Genomic DNA, 17146 nt, shown 5'->3' on the forward strand with positions numbered 1-17146 from the left:
AAGGAAACTTGTCAGAGGTAAACAATGATGATGCAAGCTGTAATTCAGTGTGGTCCATCTGTGCAGAGAATTTGTGTTCAGGGAGTCTTGTCCAGGAGGGAGAGCAAGGAGAGGAAGACACCAGAGGAGGAGGGAACCGGGCTGGGTGTGTGAGGGAAGGGACAGGAGGTGGCAGAGGAACGAGGCAGAAGGTGCACAGATAAAGAACTGCAGGATGTATTTTTGGCCCATGCCCTTGCAGAACTAGTTAAAAGTTATCTTCTGGAACTTCTCTGTCCCTAGAATCCTTTTCTTTTCCCAGACAAAGAAAAGCATAGGGAGAAGGATTAATATCCAGATCTTAATAACTGTCACAAAGTAAGATTGACTGCAGAATTGTCAGTCTGTGGGCACAAGGGTTTCTGTGCTGCCATGGCTGCACTTCCAGTTCTGGGACTATTCTACTCTTGAAGAAAACAGCCAATGGATTTGCTTCACTTCAGGGAAGTCACTGCCCTCAAACCTTCTGCTTTTTCCATTATTACATCCTGCTGTGCTTTCTGCACATAGGTGGGATGGAAAGCTGTCCAGTACTTGCTGATCACAGTGAAAATTGCTGGATTCCTCAGGACCCCAGTACCGTTCCTCAGGGTCATGAGCTTTGGGCTAAATTTTGACCCTTTCTCAGGCCTCATTATACAAACTCCTGTTGCCTTTATGAGATTTATAGAGGACAGAACTTGACAGGGATTATTTCTATCTGATATAATCTGATATAATATTGCATGTTGGTAGACCAGAGGTAAGCAGGTATAGAACAAGAAACTTGGGTTGAGAAACTTTTCTTCTTGTTTATGCTCTACATGCTCTTCTTGGTTTGCTCTACATTGATGATTCTCTGTACTTAATCAAGGGTTAAAGCAGATGGTTGTGATATATTGTTTCCTAATGAGAAGAAATGAAATCAAGTGTATTTTTTTTTGAGCACAAAGCAGTGATCAAGATTTGTTTTACTTACAATAATGTTTACAGGAATTATTTCCCACATCTTAAAGGATGCAAACTTTCTAATTCCTTTTTTTTTTTCTCTTGACAGAAGCCCAAGACAATGCATCTTTCCAGTAACTCCTGTAAAAAATGCACACGAGACTTTGAACAAAAACATGGCCTGAAGAAAGTTAATGAAGTTGTTAATAGTCTGTGTCACAAATGAGAAGACTGTGGATGATTCTGGTTTTTTCCTTCAGGCCTTGATGAGTCATGAAAATGATAGAAAGCTAATTTTTCCAATGGAGCAGGTTCTGTAAGGAAAAGAAGAGGAAAAATAAAGAAAAAGTTAAATACAAACATCTGATGACAAGAGCTACAATGGTGACCAATGTGTTGTAAGCTGGAATTTTCTTGAATTTTAATGGATGTTTTGACCTAATTTACAGAGTCTTTCTTGTTAATTAACTTTTTTAGAAAGGTCAAACCCTTTTTTTCTGCTAAAGGTCATGTACTTCAACTAAGAAATCTTTTCTCATCTACAGAATTATACAGCAACATAAAATTCAGGTATTTTTCATTCTGAACATATTAATGGATCATGAGCAATAAGCCTGGAGTGTTTCACACTCCTTTTCCCTGTCCTCATGAAATAATTCCTTTTTGTGTTTGTGTGTGTGAATGATCCCAGGGTTGTGCAGTTATCCAGCAGCAGGCTCATCCACTGGAGCCTGGAGATAGATGTAATTTCACACAGAAGGAAAAAGACATTCCAAAATCTCATGTGGACCTGCTGATTGTGAGAGAAGTGTGAGAAGAATGCTGCTTGTAAAACAAGGGTGCCACATTTAGATAAAAGCATTGATTTCAGTGTCAGAGATGCTGTGAATGTTTCAGTTCAATAATGCAGTTTTTTTACTTCTGAATTACTTCTGAAAGTGGCTGCACCTCTTGGTCAGTCAGGTAAAGTGTTACCCAAAGGCTCACAGGCCTTACATACAGCACACCTCAAATGGGAATGGCACTGCAGGAATATTGACATTTTCAAATCATTCTTCCTGTTTGAATAACAACTGAATTAACTGCCCCTCAAAAATAAAAAAAAATTAAAAAAAAGCAAAAAAAACCCCAAAATAAAAAAGGAAACAGAAAATGCTTTTTCATTAATTTGGTGAACCTGCTCAGAAATATGGAAGGGACACAGAAAACATTTAAACTGGATATTATATGAAAACTAGAGTGGTCACAGGAATTACAACACTGTGTTGTGGGGGAAAGCATCTGTCACTATCCTAATTGGGGAATTTCCCTGACAGGAAATAGGATCAATTCCACTCCACAATTTCTTCATGCAAACTACATAAAATATTTTATAAAACTTGAGTGATTTCCATAACAGAATTTTGGCAGTTTAAAGCAAAACGTGTTGCTATGACAGTTCCTACAAATCTTTTAGCTTTGTTTTGTATTATAAATATGTCAAAATGAAGCCATTTCTGTCCAAACAAAAAAATTCCAGGCTTTTTAAAAATAATATCTTATTTGCCAAAGTCAAGATGAAGGCTAATTTCAAATGCTGTAACTTAGATCTGCATAACCATAAACCCACAAGGACATAGCTTTAATCTTATAAATAAGTCATGTCATTAGATACAGTATTCTTAGTTTAATTGACTGCATTTGCTACTCTGTATAACAATGATTGAAAAATAAAAGACTTTTAACATTGGTGAAACCTTTTCTTGTGGTTTCTGAACTGGAAGTCAATAAGCACAAGCTATTGCCAGAAAATGTTTTTGGTTTTGGGGTTTGTTTCAGTAGTAAAATGCTAAGTGAAATCTAAGTGGATGCAGGGAATTGCATCTGGTCCTTTGTAAATAAGAATCAGGTGAAATCTCAAAGGCAAAGACGTAAAAATAGCACAGATTTATCATGCAGACATCGATGAAACCCCACAAAAGGAACTTATTTCATTTTCTGCAGGTGGACCACTTTAAGTAAAAAAAGTGTATTTTTATGGGGGATATTTACCAAGTTGGCAGCTGAGTCTTTTCCTCCAGAGGTGTGGAAAGGACTGGGTATTTTCAGATTTGTGATTTTTTTACCTCAGAAGAAAAGATGTTTAAGTTGGAGAAGGAGTTGCCAAAGATAGAATTTATTTGTGTGAGGCAATAAAGTCGCTGAATTACAGTTAAAGCAATTTCCTAAATTAAAATTCATATATATTCCTCCCTTAAATTAACCCAGATGTGTCCTGTACACCAGTTAAGCATGGGTTTAATCACAGTTTATCAACCTAAGGGATCTCCTCAGAGGGGCTGACATCTGTGTTGCTTTGTGCTGTGGTCTCTCAAAAAGTGATTCAAGAGCTAGAACATGGCAGAAATAAATACTTGAATTTTGTCAGGAAAGTAGAAATCATTTCATTAGTGGCAGTTTATTTTCTGGTGCTGTGAAGTTGCTGAGGAAGAAGGAAAAGGGAATATCCCAAAAGCAAGAAACAAGCAGAGGCCAGAGTGAATTGAAAGCAGCAGAGGGTGGAATATTCTGAAAAAGAAAATCTGGAAAAGAGCTGATTTAAGATCAAGGAGATGAAGAACTGCAGGAGCTAGTGGTACCTACATTTTTTCAGCACATGGTGAAAGGCTTTATGCTCAAAGAAATAGAACACAGACTTTTCTCTTGGTCTTTTCTACCCCAAGCCATGGAGCTGTCTCAGAGACATAAAGCAGTTGGGAATGGAAGAGAAAAGTCAATAGAACTGTGATGAGATGTTACAGAGCCCTAAGAAAAGTGATTCTAATCATGAATTTTTAGAAAAAACTCCTGGTTTGTTGATTTTTTTATATATTCAACCTCTAGCTAACTTCACTCTTTTCCTCTCCTCCCACACACTGACATTAATACAACTTTTGCAATTGACTTGAAGGACCAAGATACACATATTTTATACTTTTATTTTAATGCTGCAATGGGTTTTTTTTTCCCTGTTAGCAGGCTATAAATGCATATGACTTTGGGAGAGTTTGGAGTAATAGGGAGTAAAATGGAAAGTGCTCCTGGGAAATTGCTTATTTATATGAAGCTGATGAGAAAACAAGTGTTTTATGGGAGGGCCCTGACTCTCTTAAGGGATATTTGGCTCAAGGACACTTGCTGGAGCACACATTTAGGTGTGTTTGTTATTGCACTGCTTTGTGCTAGGAGTGGAAAAACAACATCTAAAAGGTGCTTTTTATTATGTTATTTTTTTCCTCTAAATGTCAAGGTATGTTGGGATTCTGTGTCCAGACTCTTCTGCTGTCACTGAGCCATCAGACAATCAGCTGGGTTCTAGGCATGGAAAACAGGTGTAAAACTGGGAATCAGCTTGTGTAGCTCAATTTGTTTCAAGGTTCAACAGGTGTAAATGTACCAGTGAAAAAGACACAAATGCTAAGAATATCTGTAACTGCAACACTAGGTGTGATCACATTTGAGTGAGCAGAGTCATAGAAATCATAAGAGCAAATGACAAAACAAAGATGTTCCAGAAGATATAAAAAGAATCAACAAAAAAAAGGCAAAATTTACCATTCAGTGTCTGATTTTCTGAAGGTGAGTGGCCAATACAGGCCATCCCAGGACGTGCTCAACTCTGTGTTTCTGATAATAACTTAGCCAACAGTAACAAGCTGTCAGAGTATTCAAACCTGTGATTTTTCTTTATGCTGTAAATGCTTTAAAAATCTTACTAATGGTTTAAGAAAAAGAAATACAAACAACTGAAAGAACGAGCATTATCTAAAGTCAGTGTGGGTGTGGTGCCTTGACCCATTTAGACTATTAAGAAATATGCTGCTTTAAAGTATTGAATACATATTTTCATTATGTATTGAGTGGCCAAAAATATCTTAAGAGCCTTTTAAGGTAATGTATAATAACATCTCTTCCCCAAAAGTGGGTCAAGGCTTACGTAGTCTGCATTTCCAACATGGGTCCCTCTTAAAAGGAAAATCCCAATGGTACAGAAGGAGCTAACACAGCAAAAGGGTCCAAATCCTGTATTTTGTGATATATTTTGACCTTGGTCTGCCTAAACCCAGAGCAACAGTCACAGGATGTGGTCTAATATATATTCATGGTAAATTATCTCGAAAACTTGTCTTCAGTGCTGCAAAAGTGCAGTGATAATGATGATGATGATGATGATGATGATGATGATGATGATGATGATGATGCTCTGTACTGGCTCCTTGTTTTGCCTCCTGATAAAAACTCCCTGTTTCCCATTAAAACAGCAAGAGGAGGTTATAGGAGGGAGGCTCGAGGTCACTGCCCACAACACAGGGTGGTGTAAGAATTAAAGGAACAACATTCTCTTAATGTGACATAACTAATGGGATTAGCAGGGGTGAAAAGGGAAAGAGTGAGCAAAAGTTGCCACAGGATCCTCCACTTGTTCAGTCAAGACCTTAATTCTTGTGCCTGACATTAGTTGCAGGGAATTACAAAGTTGTAAATTACAAGGTAATTTGAGGAGTTACAGCTGCATGGACATCAGATACAGGTTGAAGCTGTAAAAGTGAGATACTGAGCAAATAAGATTCAATAATACCCTGTTATGCATCTCAGATCTCCCTTCTTGGACTTTTTTTGTGATGTTATTTCCAGCACTGTTTCAGGAGTGTTTTCTTAGTAGGAAAACATTCAGGTATTCTGAGACATTCTAATACACTGAGGACATTTACTTTAATTTTTTTTTTTTTTCCCTATAAGGTGACAGTGGTTATCTCTTGAAAAATTGCCTAATCTCTTCCATGTTTTATCTCCAGATTCCCTCTGAAAACCATATCATTAGAAATTGTAATGAAATTCAAAAGGTGACCAGAATAGTAATCAAAAGAAGATTTGGCATCTTCCAAATGAGACTTGGCTGCTTAGATAAAGGTGGTGGAAGAGAACTGAACTGCCCTTCATGTAAGTTCAGAGCAGTCCTGGTAGGTGTGAGGTTATGCAATGCACCCATTAAATGTGCCTCATCTGGGAAAACGAAGGGGAAGCGTTTTAATGAGTCAATTTAAATTGCTGAAGTAAATGACCATAATGACAGAGACTTGGAAAATGATGTGTGCTTAGATGTGGGACTGCAGGACAGCAGAGGAGGTGCTGGCTCTGGCTGTCACACAGACCTCCTGCATGCTGGCTCAGATGTGCCCTCCGAGCCTTCTGTGCCTTTACATTTCATCCTAGAACCATTTCAGTGCCAGTAAAATGGAAATTAGAGATGCCATCTTCCAGTGCTAAAGGGAAAAGTGGACTGCAGACCAGCAGACTACAGTTCCAGGTAATTAATGGTTTCCAAGCTCTTTGCTTCTCATGCCAAACAGGAGGTCTGGGCACTGCTTACCCTCTCCTCCTGCTCACTGAACAAAAAGGTTCCAGTAAATGCAATAAAATTAGGTTCCTAATTTCCACTCCTTTAAGTTAGTCTATAAAAATAGCCCTCTGTTAGGAACTCTCTCTTACAATCAACTTAAGGCACCCAAATTATTTATTACCCCTTCTCTTGCCAAATTCATCTTGGTCCTGTAAGTTCAAACACCTTTTTCCTGACAGAACTCCTTACTAATGACAATGAGAGACATCATTTTTTGCACCACAAATTTAAGGAGAGGGAAGAAAAACCTTTCAGCCATAGACTTTTCTGAAAAGAATCAACTCAAAATTACTTAAGTATGAAAGACTAAAACAGTCAAGGTATTGCAGCTTTTCTGGGAAAGCTCATTTTAATGGACCTCCATATTCAGTTATACACAGAGTAAGCTCCTCTATGAATAGCATTAAAAGACTTACCTTTCTGTGGATTTCTGTCCTATATTTTCTATACATTCTCCTCAAAATCTTAAAGTATCTGCAGCTTTTATTGTGCCAGGTTTTTGACCCCCTCACTGCAAGAAATGAGCACATGCTGAACAAAGCTTGGCTTTTGCCAGTGTTCCTGCTAATACACATATGTTGTCAGACCAGCTGGCTCTTGGCAAACAGCAGAGGTAAATGTCAGGTTCTTTCTTGTCCCTTGCTATGAGGAGAGCACAAAACTGTCCCTAAACAGCACAGTGCAACCAGAGTCCACTGACTCAGTTTTGTTTTGATAATCTCCAGTATAGAGAAAAACTAACAACAAGAAAAGGGTCAGACACATAGGGGGAAAGGAGGAAACATGTTGCTCTTAATTTCTGATGACAAATTTAAATTTTGTGGTTTTCATTTAAAGTTTTCCCATTTTAATCCAAGTGGTGTTACACAACTGATGAACTGTCTTGAAATGTTTTTGGTTTTTTTTTAATTCTGTCAATAAAATGTACTTATTTCTTACCAATGAGAATTGAAGGGCCAAATCATCAGATGGGGGAGAGCTGTGTCACTCTATTCAAATAAGCTTTGTATCTGGCACTTGCTGGTTCTGCTGGTCTGCTTATCTGCTTGTGGGAAAGGAAAAGAAATCCTCCTACTTTATTCTGTCAGGAGTATCTCATTTGAGATCAAATTGACCTCCTCCTCCTCCACCATTCACATTTGGGAGTTTTTAGCCAAATCAGGTCCATCAGCAAAGTGAGAGGGTTGTGGGATAGTGGGGGAATTGTGCTCTGACGTTTTTGGGGGGTCATGCACAGCTGTGGGATGAGCAAGGACGGATGGTACTCCCAGATTGATCATGCTTCATAAACTTGGAAGAGAGAACGTGTGGAAAATGTTTGTTGTAGGAATAAAAAAAAAAAGAGGAATGTTCTTGCTCCCATGGACTGGCTGGGCTGGACAAAACATCCAGGATAAATGTGGCTGTTGAGCAGCCAGTGACACCACATGAAAAGAGCTTTAGCAAGAGAACAAAAGCGATACTGTTTTATCTTTACTGCTGATTAAAGTCTGTAACTACTGCAGCTACAAAATTATGCACATTTTAAACAAAAGCCTCCACCATGTCACAAGCAAGAAAAACAAGTCACAGGGTGCAAGGCAAAGCTTTCCTTGAGGGATTGGTGGTTAATCAGTCCCTCTCCCACAGTGTCATCTGAGCTGGGGACTCGCTGCCCTGTGCCAAGCAGTTGCCATAATACAGATGTTTAACCCTTCCCTGTGCTCAGCTGAGCCACCAGAAACACCAAACCTAGGGCAGAGAGAAGGGGTTTTAACTGATACTATCCTCAGTGAAAGACAGGTTCATCCCAAAATACCCCACACCCCCTCCAAACAGTAAAAAAAACAACCCCAAACCTAGAAGGCCAGACATTAAGAAAAAAAAAGAAAAATTAAACAGAAAAATAATCAGTGACATACTGTTAAAGAAAGTCACTCTGAAGGAAGGATTTAATACAGAAAAAAATAAATAAATCAGTCATAGTTTTAAACAGGTAGTACATAATGGATAAGGAGGACGGGAGAAACTCTGGAAGGGTTTGCTTAGTATTAAATGATGATGAAACATCTGTACATTCCATCCATCACTGATTATGTGTAAGAACATTTGACTTGGCAAATTACAGAGAGGATTAACCCTTCAGCTTTTACAGAAGGAGAAAAAAAAACAACAGGTTATACAGCCTTGAAAATACTCAATTTTTCTTTTGTGTACACAGAAGCAAATTTAAGTACATCTTTATTTTTGTGTTACAAGGCTGTTTCTGAACAGCTAGTCATTAAAAATATCAGTTGTTCTCCTACAATGAAGAGCTTTCAAATATACCAAGGAAATATGTTTTATTTAAAAAAAGAAAATTGTTTAATTAAAGATATAAGTGGAGATTCAGATGTTACATACAAAAGGCTTGAGATTTTACATTGCCAAACTCAAACCTCTTCTTAGAGCTGCAGTCCCAACTTCAATTCCAAACCATTTTGCCTTCCTAAAGTTCATGCAGAACAATCCATAACACTGACCATCAATGAATATTTTCATATTGCTCTGTTCATGTTTATTAACCCTTCAAAATGCACAATTCTTCACTGTGTTTCTACCAAAGAAATTAGGGGATAACATCTGGCCACAAAGCCCCTGCTAGAACAGTCAATTACAAAGTGGCACCTAATTTTGGGACTTTTCTGTCTCATCCCCAAGGTAACAATCATGAATTTTAAGCTGTCACAGAATTCTGAAATGCTTTGGGTTGGAAGGGACCATAAAGACCAGATAAATCCAAGCCCATGCCAGGGGCAGGGACACCTTCCACTGTCCCGGGTGGCTCCAAGCCCCATCCAGCCTGGCCTTGGGCACTTCCAGGGATCCAGGGGCAGCCACAGCTTCTCTGGGCACCCTGTGCCAGGGCCTGCCCACCCTCACAGGGAACAATTTCCTTCCCAATATTCCATCTAAGCTCCCCCTGTGTCACTTTAAATTATCCTACAGCCAAATCTTTGAACATGAGCCAGAAGTTAGTCCTAGCCCAAGTATCACTGTGTCTTTAGAATCTGCTTCCTTAAATCTCCTCAAGATCCAAAGTCTGACTGCTCTTTGCTCAAGCCAACATGAAACTGTTGCTTGAAATTCCCTTTCAACCTGAATAAAGGCCAAGATACAGGGGCAAGAATGTAGCAAAGGCATTTTGGGGAGCCTCAGAAGAGCATCCCCTCAAAGCAATTGCCAGCTGTCTTTTCCACTTCCACTTCATGTTCAAAGTTCAAGACAGAAGTTACTTTGAGAACTTGAATCAGGGTGTAACATTTCCAAAATCAACGGCTAAACAAGAAATGTCATTCACTCAAGCCATCACCGAAATGTTTCTAATTACATCACTGACTAATTACATTACTGTATCCATTTTAAGTAGTGGTTTTAAAAGTACAACCCTTGGCTCAAAATTGAGTCCTTATTTTTAGGCAATTCTTCCTATCATCTTGAACCAACAGTGTTCAATGGTGTGATAAGTTTTCACACAGAATTGCTGATTATAGTCCCAAACCTGCAAAGTGCTGCAGGATCAGAGGGAGAAGGGATAATAAAAATATTTCAAAAAATGGACTGGATCATTTCATAATTCAGCTAGGAATAATTAATGAAGTTATTTTATAGGATATCCAAAAGATATACTGAAACTCACTGTCCTCTGTGTGATACCAGAAAAGGACACTGCAGATACAATTGAAAATAGGCCAGAAATGTGAGATCACTGCTCACTACCAGCATTTCTTCCACTGAATGAGACATTTCCATACAGCTGGAAGTCCAGAGTCTCCAAAAGTTTTCATAATTCAGCTGAGGAGCTATGGAGACACAGCTAATAATGTGCCATTAAATTTAGTTTCTTAAATAATTTGGCTCTGATGGCATGAAGAAGCCAAACATCCCTGGAAGTGTCCAAGGCCAGGCTGGACCAGGCTTGGAGCAACCTGGGCTAGTGGAAGGTGTCCCTGCCCATGGCAGGGGGTGGAACTGGATGATTCTGAAGTTCCCTTCCAAACCAAACCATTCTTTGATTCCAGCATAGCTTAAAACTCAGGATCATTGTTATTTTGTGTATGAGACTGAAAATTCACAAAATTAGGTGGCCCTTTGTAGTTTCCTGTTCTGGTGGCACAACTACAACCAGTTCTGTTTGGTTTTCTCTCCCTCATCTCCCAACAGCAGCCACGTGCAATCAGCTCACTGTTCCTCAAGTAATTGCATACTGCTGGCCCAGAGGGTTTGGGAGCTATTTAAAACACACCAAACATACCAAAATGTGATTTTCTCCTGTCCAAACCTTCTCCAACATTTTTTAGACTCTTAAAGTGACACCTTAACTAAATTTTCTAATGTTTAGTGTCTTGCTAAAGGCCTAAACTAATGGGTACAGATAAATCCTTGAAGGAATACATCATCTCTTGCCAACATTCTTGGCAAAATTTATGTTCTTGTTAATAGTTTTGTACTTAGACATTAAACAGCCCTTAAGTGCTTCCACTTGGCTGTATAAATAAGGTTTAAATAAGGTTATAAATAAGGTTTTTATCCATGTGAATATTTCTGTTCAGCATATTTGTTGAGAAATACCTGACCCAAGTTTAAATCTGGAAAGGACAGGAAAAGTAGATAATTTCCATCCTTTCCTAACATTTGGTTTGAACTATGAATAAAACATCCACACTAAGATCCAAACCTTTTTGTGACAGGTGTTGCACAAACACTAAACAGAGGCATCATTGCCCATCAAACTTTATAGATTAAGACAAAAAACACATGAAATTGGATGTGAAGTCTGAATTTGCACATAAATGAATGTAGTAAAGTATTAAAACATTTTGTGGTCCATTTGTATCTCTGAGCGTGGGAAATTTTTTCTATCGAATCTTTTTGATGAAAATAAAAAGAAGCTGAATCATATCAAGCAAAATATGTGCATAGTGTTTCAAAAAATAAAGGATAAAGCTGAAAAAGATAATTTTAAACTAAAAGTAGGGTTTTAAAAGTCAATTTCTTTATAGTAAAAAATAGCATTTAAGAAAGAATTTGAATTACTTTGTTTAAGGTCAAACAAATAGTCTTTCAAGTCAAAATAATTTAATCTTTCTTTTCATTCTTTGCCAGGCTGACTAGAAATGAAAGTAAAATGAATTATCACAAGAAAATATTTCAGTCCACGGACAATAACAAAAATGAAATGAGGCAATTAGGCATTTCTAGTATTTTTGTTGCTTTTAATGCAGGGTAGAGGTTGGAGGTAAACAAGTAGCAAATGGAAAACGTGAATAGGTTACATGAGAAAAATGAGCTGTAAACCAGGATTTAAAGAATGATAAGGTAACAGATATTTGGATTTTAATGTGACACTTCTACATTTGAAGAGCATTCCAAGGGACAGTGTGGAGATCCAGGATAAACTGACAGCTGGACAAAAATGCTGGGAAAGGTTGGAATTCTAATGGGTTAATGGATCAAAAATCTGGAGCTGGGGTGTGAGCACAAAGGCAAGAAGCCACTCTTTGCTGGAGAGCTGCACTGGAGGCTCCAGCTGAGCCATCCTGATTTGGGCAACTTTCCCCAGATTCAGGGCTTGGGATCTTCTCAAAACCAGAGAGCAACAGGAGGAAATGGCCTCAGATTGTTCCATGAGGTTTAGATTGGATATTGGGGGAAAATTCTTCACCCAAAGGGTTTCCAGCCCCAGGGCAGTGCTGGAGTCCCCATCCCTGCAGGGATTTAAAAGCCATGTGGATGTGGCACTTGGGGACATGGTCAGTGCTGGCCTTGGCAGTGCTGGGGGAATGGTTGGACTGGATGTTCTTAGGGAGGGTTTTCCCAACCTCAGTGATTCCATATAAGAAGTACTGGTACAAAATATCATGGATATAAACGTGCCTCATTTGTTCTCCTCCTTTTCTCATCCAGTTTTCCTGTCAAAACCCCCAGTGGCATTAGGCCACCCTGGGTGGTACATGAGGCACAAGGTCTCAGCTCACTTTTCAAAGTAGTTCCTATTTTCCAGAGGGGAGAAAATGTTTAAAACCCTTATTTCCAGAGCTGTTTCTGTGCTACCTGAAATCTACATTGTAATCTGTTATTTCCCATTGCCACCAGGGTCACACCTATGTGGAAAAAGGCCTCAAATAAAAGGCTGTTTTACTTCCCATATTTCAGATATTCAGAGTTAGACATTGTTTTGCCGCTGTGTGGACAAAGATTATAGTGTTCAAAAGCCACGCTCACCCCTGGATAATTTGTCTGTCTTTATTGCAGTAAATTTGTGTATTGATCTTTATTACAGTATCATCTAACAGGGTGTTTAGCATCCACACTGTCATGCAGGGCCCTGCACAGATATGAGGAGAGAATGCAGAGTAGTTATTATACCATATAGGAAACAAGGTATTTATATTTTACACATGTGATTTAGGTTTCTATGTAATAAAGAATTCTATGTGTCTGAAGAAGGAATTGTCCTGATATCTGATTGACTGTAACACTTTGAAAATATTTCCCTGGTGGGTGGGTGGATTTGTTTGGTTTTTTTCTATTGCCCTTTCATGATTTTTTTTTTTCCTCTCTTACATTAATTTTCTTGACAAATTTCTCAGAATTTCACTGAGATAAATTTTTCTGCCTATTATACACCTCTACTTTTTAAAGTTTTTTTCTAATAATCTCACACTTGTTAGCATTTGGAAGGATATCATAATAGCAGAGCAGCCATGCCATTTTCATTGGCCATTTTAATAAAGAAAAATACACTGTGACATAATAAATAGACATAGAAGAAAAATCAAGTCCTATTTCTCAGAAGAACATCTAAAAGTGAGCCTATATATAAAGGCTTAAGTCATCCAAATTACTTGATGCATATTTTTATTTTAGTATCTGCAGGAAGATGGATCCCAGCCCATTAAAACTAAAATTTCCAGAAAGACAGGCACTCTGATATATCATCTGTCAAGGTAAAGGGACTAAGAACCTCTAGCTGACTGATATGATGGATTTTCACTTTCCTACTTGCTTCAAGAAGGAAGAAAGTGTGGAGCTGAACAGCTGGTAACATTTGCTAAAAGATTATGGTGCTGAGATTCTGATTTAAATTTGACTTTTTGGTCGTAAACACATGAACAACACATGAAATGTTCTTATTCTTTAACATATTTTCCCTTGAAAAGAGTGATTCTACTTCTTCTTCTCTAAAACCTACATAGGATTAAAGAGCAAAGAGGTCTCCAACTGAAAAAAAAGACATTTATTTCCTGGAAAAGGGAGTCATGCAAGAGGCTCAAAGCTTTCTTTAGGGTAGCTGCTACCACCTTCTGTAAGACTGCTGAAACACATGTAAATGAGAAGTTTAAAAGTATATATATAGAAATATTTGTCAGTATAATGAGACTCTTCCCTACATTGTCCCCTTTAGGCTTAGAGATACAAGACTTTCCTGGTGTACATTTGCAGAATAACCACATGAAAATATCTCTGGCTGCTCCACCATATGATGTAAAGTTGGAAATATTTTAGAAACGATGTGAAACAAGCCCACAAGCTGTCACAAATACTGTTAGCACCTCTTGTATGTGCAAATAAAGAGTGTAGCCTGTGGTATTTGCAGCCTTTGACCAACCAGGATGTAAACTCTATGAGTTATTTTGGCAAATTTCAGAGGAAAATATTGGCTCACTAAAGCCAGACCAAGACCCCCAAACCCATTCAGTTAAAAGAAAATCTATCAGTCAATCAATCAAAGCAAAGTGTATTCCAAGCTTTGTCATCAAATGTTGTCTATCAAAAAGTCATCCAGAAGTGAAAAGCTGAAGCAGCATATCAAACTCTGATAAAAATAACTTATAGAATCATTTAGTGGAAAAGACATCTAAGATCATAGAGGAAGACTGTTTTAGTGGTTTTCTGAGAGGAGTCTGTAAACAAAATGTGAACATGATCCATCAGAGCTCTGTAAAACCTAAATAAAATCTGGATTATAAATGGGGTAAGTGATCAGTCAGCACCTCTACATCATTTATCAACCAGAGCTTTCAGTGATAAAAAGTAATAGCAATAACAGACTGATTTCACAGAACATTCTGAGCCCTTTGGTGAGGTGGCCTGATTTAAGCTACAGAAACTTCAATAAAACCAGGGAAAATCATCCAAATAGGAGCAGAAAATATGTCAGATATTTCAGACATGCCTTGCAAAGTAGTGAGTCCAAAAGAGTGTTTGGATTTATAGAGGTCTGGAAAACCTTCTTTACAGCCAAAGACTAAACAAGATTGATTTGTTTAGTTTGTCTGAGGAAAGATTATGATAAAGTCACCTTCTAATCTATAAGTAGGGACATGGAGAGAAGACTTGTGATAATGGAAAGCTCTTTAATCTGGCTGACAGCAAAAGCCAGTGGACAAAACCACTTAAATCATTTTGGAAATGAAACACACATTTTGAAACCATGGGGGTTGTGTGTAACAAATTACTAAAACAGTTTATTGATTCCCCATAATTTTGAGTCTTTGGGGGTGTTTTTCTGGAAGAGTCCTCGTGCTGTCAAAAGTTACAGCCTTGATGCAAGAAGTGCTCTGTGAAAGTGCATGAACTGCACCAAGTTCAAATGAAGTGAACATGTTGCTGTCTTCTGAGCTCATAACCTAAAAATCTTCAATGTTAGGCCATAGTTATGCACGTCTGTAGCTTCTGAGATAAGTTGCATTGTCCTTTGGGGAAAAATAAAGTTGCTAGTTGATAATTCTATTATTTTTTTTTTTCATTTAATGACATCTCCCAATCCAGCTGGCTGGTTTGTGCCTTCTGGAAAGAAGACTTGGTGTTATTTTACACTTCCCAAACATATGTCTCTGGGCTTCATTTTCTACACTACAGCTCACAGATTCTAAGAATTAATATCTTGTGTCCATCATTCTCCCACACACATCACTTGTTCTTTTTTTTATATTTTCTTTTGGTTGTCCCTGATATTTTTAAGAAATTCAGAAAACTTCCTACAGACCAGCAGCACCAAAATACTCTTGTAATCTTCATTTCTGTGATATGTTGGGTTGTCTCTGCACCTACTGCTGCAGCTGAAGTTTTGGATTTGGTTTTCAAAGTTTCAAGTGGGACCAATCTCTGTGGGAATATTACAGGATATTGCTAAGAATATATATTGACAGAACAGTTTATTGAGCAAGAGGGAAGAACTTGACAGCATTTTCTAATATCTGTAAATTATAGTTGGTTTGTTTAGTAAAAAAGAAATAAAATAAGATAGGCTGATTTCACACAGCAAAGCAAATGTAGATACCAAGCTATAAAGGGGGTGTGTGGAGGGTGTCATAAGTTGTGCTCATCAAGCACTGGAAGACTTGAGCAGAGGTTTTGTAGCAGAAATGTTGACATCAGTCCTAGTAAATAGAATTGGTGAGAAGTGATTTTTGACAATGCAGGAACTGGCAGTAATTTAAACGAACAGTTCTGCTGGCAGGGAGTGACTCACTCCAGCACAGTAAAGACTTTGTTGTTAAAAGTACTTACACTCACATTAGGAGCCTGAAATCATCCCAGACATAATGGCCCACTTTGAAAGAGCAGGAAACATTAAACAGATTGGCCAATCCAGAGAAAATAATCATAGGAAAATTTATTGAAAGGCAGTTCACCAAATAGCATATCCTGCAGCTAAATCCAGTGGGTTTTGTTCTCCTCATGCACAGACTCCAGCCTGTGATTTCAACTCAACAGCATGACTCTGTAAAACAGGTCTTTCCAAGACCATAAAACTAGGAGAGATTTTGGGGCAAGGACTGTGTAAAGATAGAAGCAACAATAAAATCCTTGTTCTGTAAAGAGGAGGGAAACCAGTGCAGCAGCAGCAGCATGATTCATCCTCCTTAACTTCAGCCATCCAAAAGGTAGGTGTTGGATCAAAGTTAGTCATTCCTTTTTTGTCACTTGTGGAGGAAGATGTATCCTGCCTGCCTCAGATAAGTACTTTGGGAGCTGCTATTTAGAAAGATTTCCCTCTCTCCATTGCCATGGAGGCTACCCAGGGGAACAGCCTGGAAAGCAGCATCTTCCAACCTGAACCTAGACAGGATTGCTCTATCTCTAGGCTGCCCAGAGGAGCTGTGGCTGGCTGTCCTAGGGTGACTTTAGGAAGTTCCATCCCTGGAAGTGTCCAAGGACAGGTTGGACAGGGGTTGCAGCAACCTGGGATAGTGGGAGGTGTCCCTGCCCATGGCAGGGTGTGGAATGAGATATCTTTTAGGTCCCTTCCAACCCAAACCATCCTGTGATTCTCAGAAGTCCCTTCATAAGGCCCACTCTTCTGAAATCAAGGCTCTGTAATTCACTCTCTTCAGGATGTTTGCACAAAGGTGTGTTGGTTTCAGTGCATACACAAGGCTCAGTAAAATATCTAAGTAGAAAAGAAATCAAGAGATAGCCAGAGGCAAAGTAAAATTAAACACAAGACCTCAAGAATCACACTTAGCATCTTCAGCCTGTAGCAAAAAAAACACCCCAAATGCCCCACATTCCTCATCTCAGTGAATTGAGACAAGGTAAAAAAATTGCATTCAAATGAGATGATTTAACCAATCTATTGTCCCAGTTGCTGAGGGTTCAGGGAAAAATAAAAAAAAACAATGGAAGTATAAAAAAGGAATGAAAGAGAAGTTCAGATTGGCATTGGATTAGATTCTCATATGACAATAGGAAAGGAACAAGAAAACTATGGCATCACTGAGACATCCCTGGAGG

The 17146-nt window shown here is 38.5% G+C and overlaps 1 long non-coding RNA gene across 1 annotated transcript; it reads left to right on the forward strand.

Annotated features, from left to right (window-relative positions):
* The first annotated feature begins 843 nt into the window (after nucleotides 1–843).
* Nucleotides 844–2701, forward strand: LOC107202664. The gene is made up of 2 exons (XR_001520781.3): nucleotides 844–1536; nucleotides 1658–2701. It is a non-coding gene; the product is annotated as an uncharacterized LOC107202664 (long non-coding RNA).
* The last annotated feature ends 14445 nt before the right edge of the window (nucleotides 2702–17146 follow it).

The sequence above is a fragment of the Parus major genome, chromosome 4 (genome assembly GCF_001522545.3).
Source record: "Parus major isolate Abel chromosome 4, Parus_major1.1, whole genome shotgun sequence".
NCBI lineage: Eukaryota > Metazoa > Chordata > Aves > Passeriformes > Paridae > Parus > Parus major.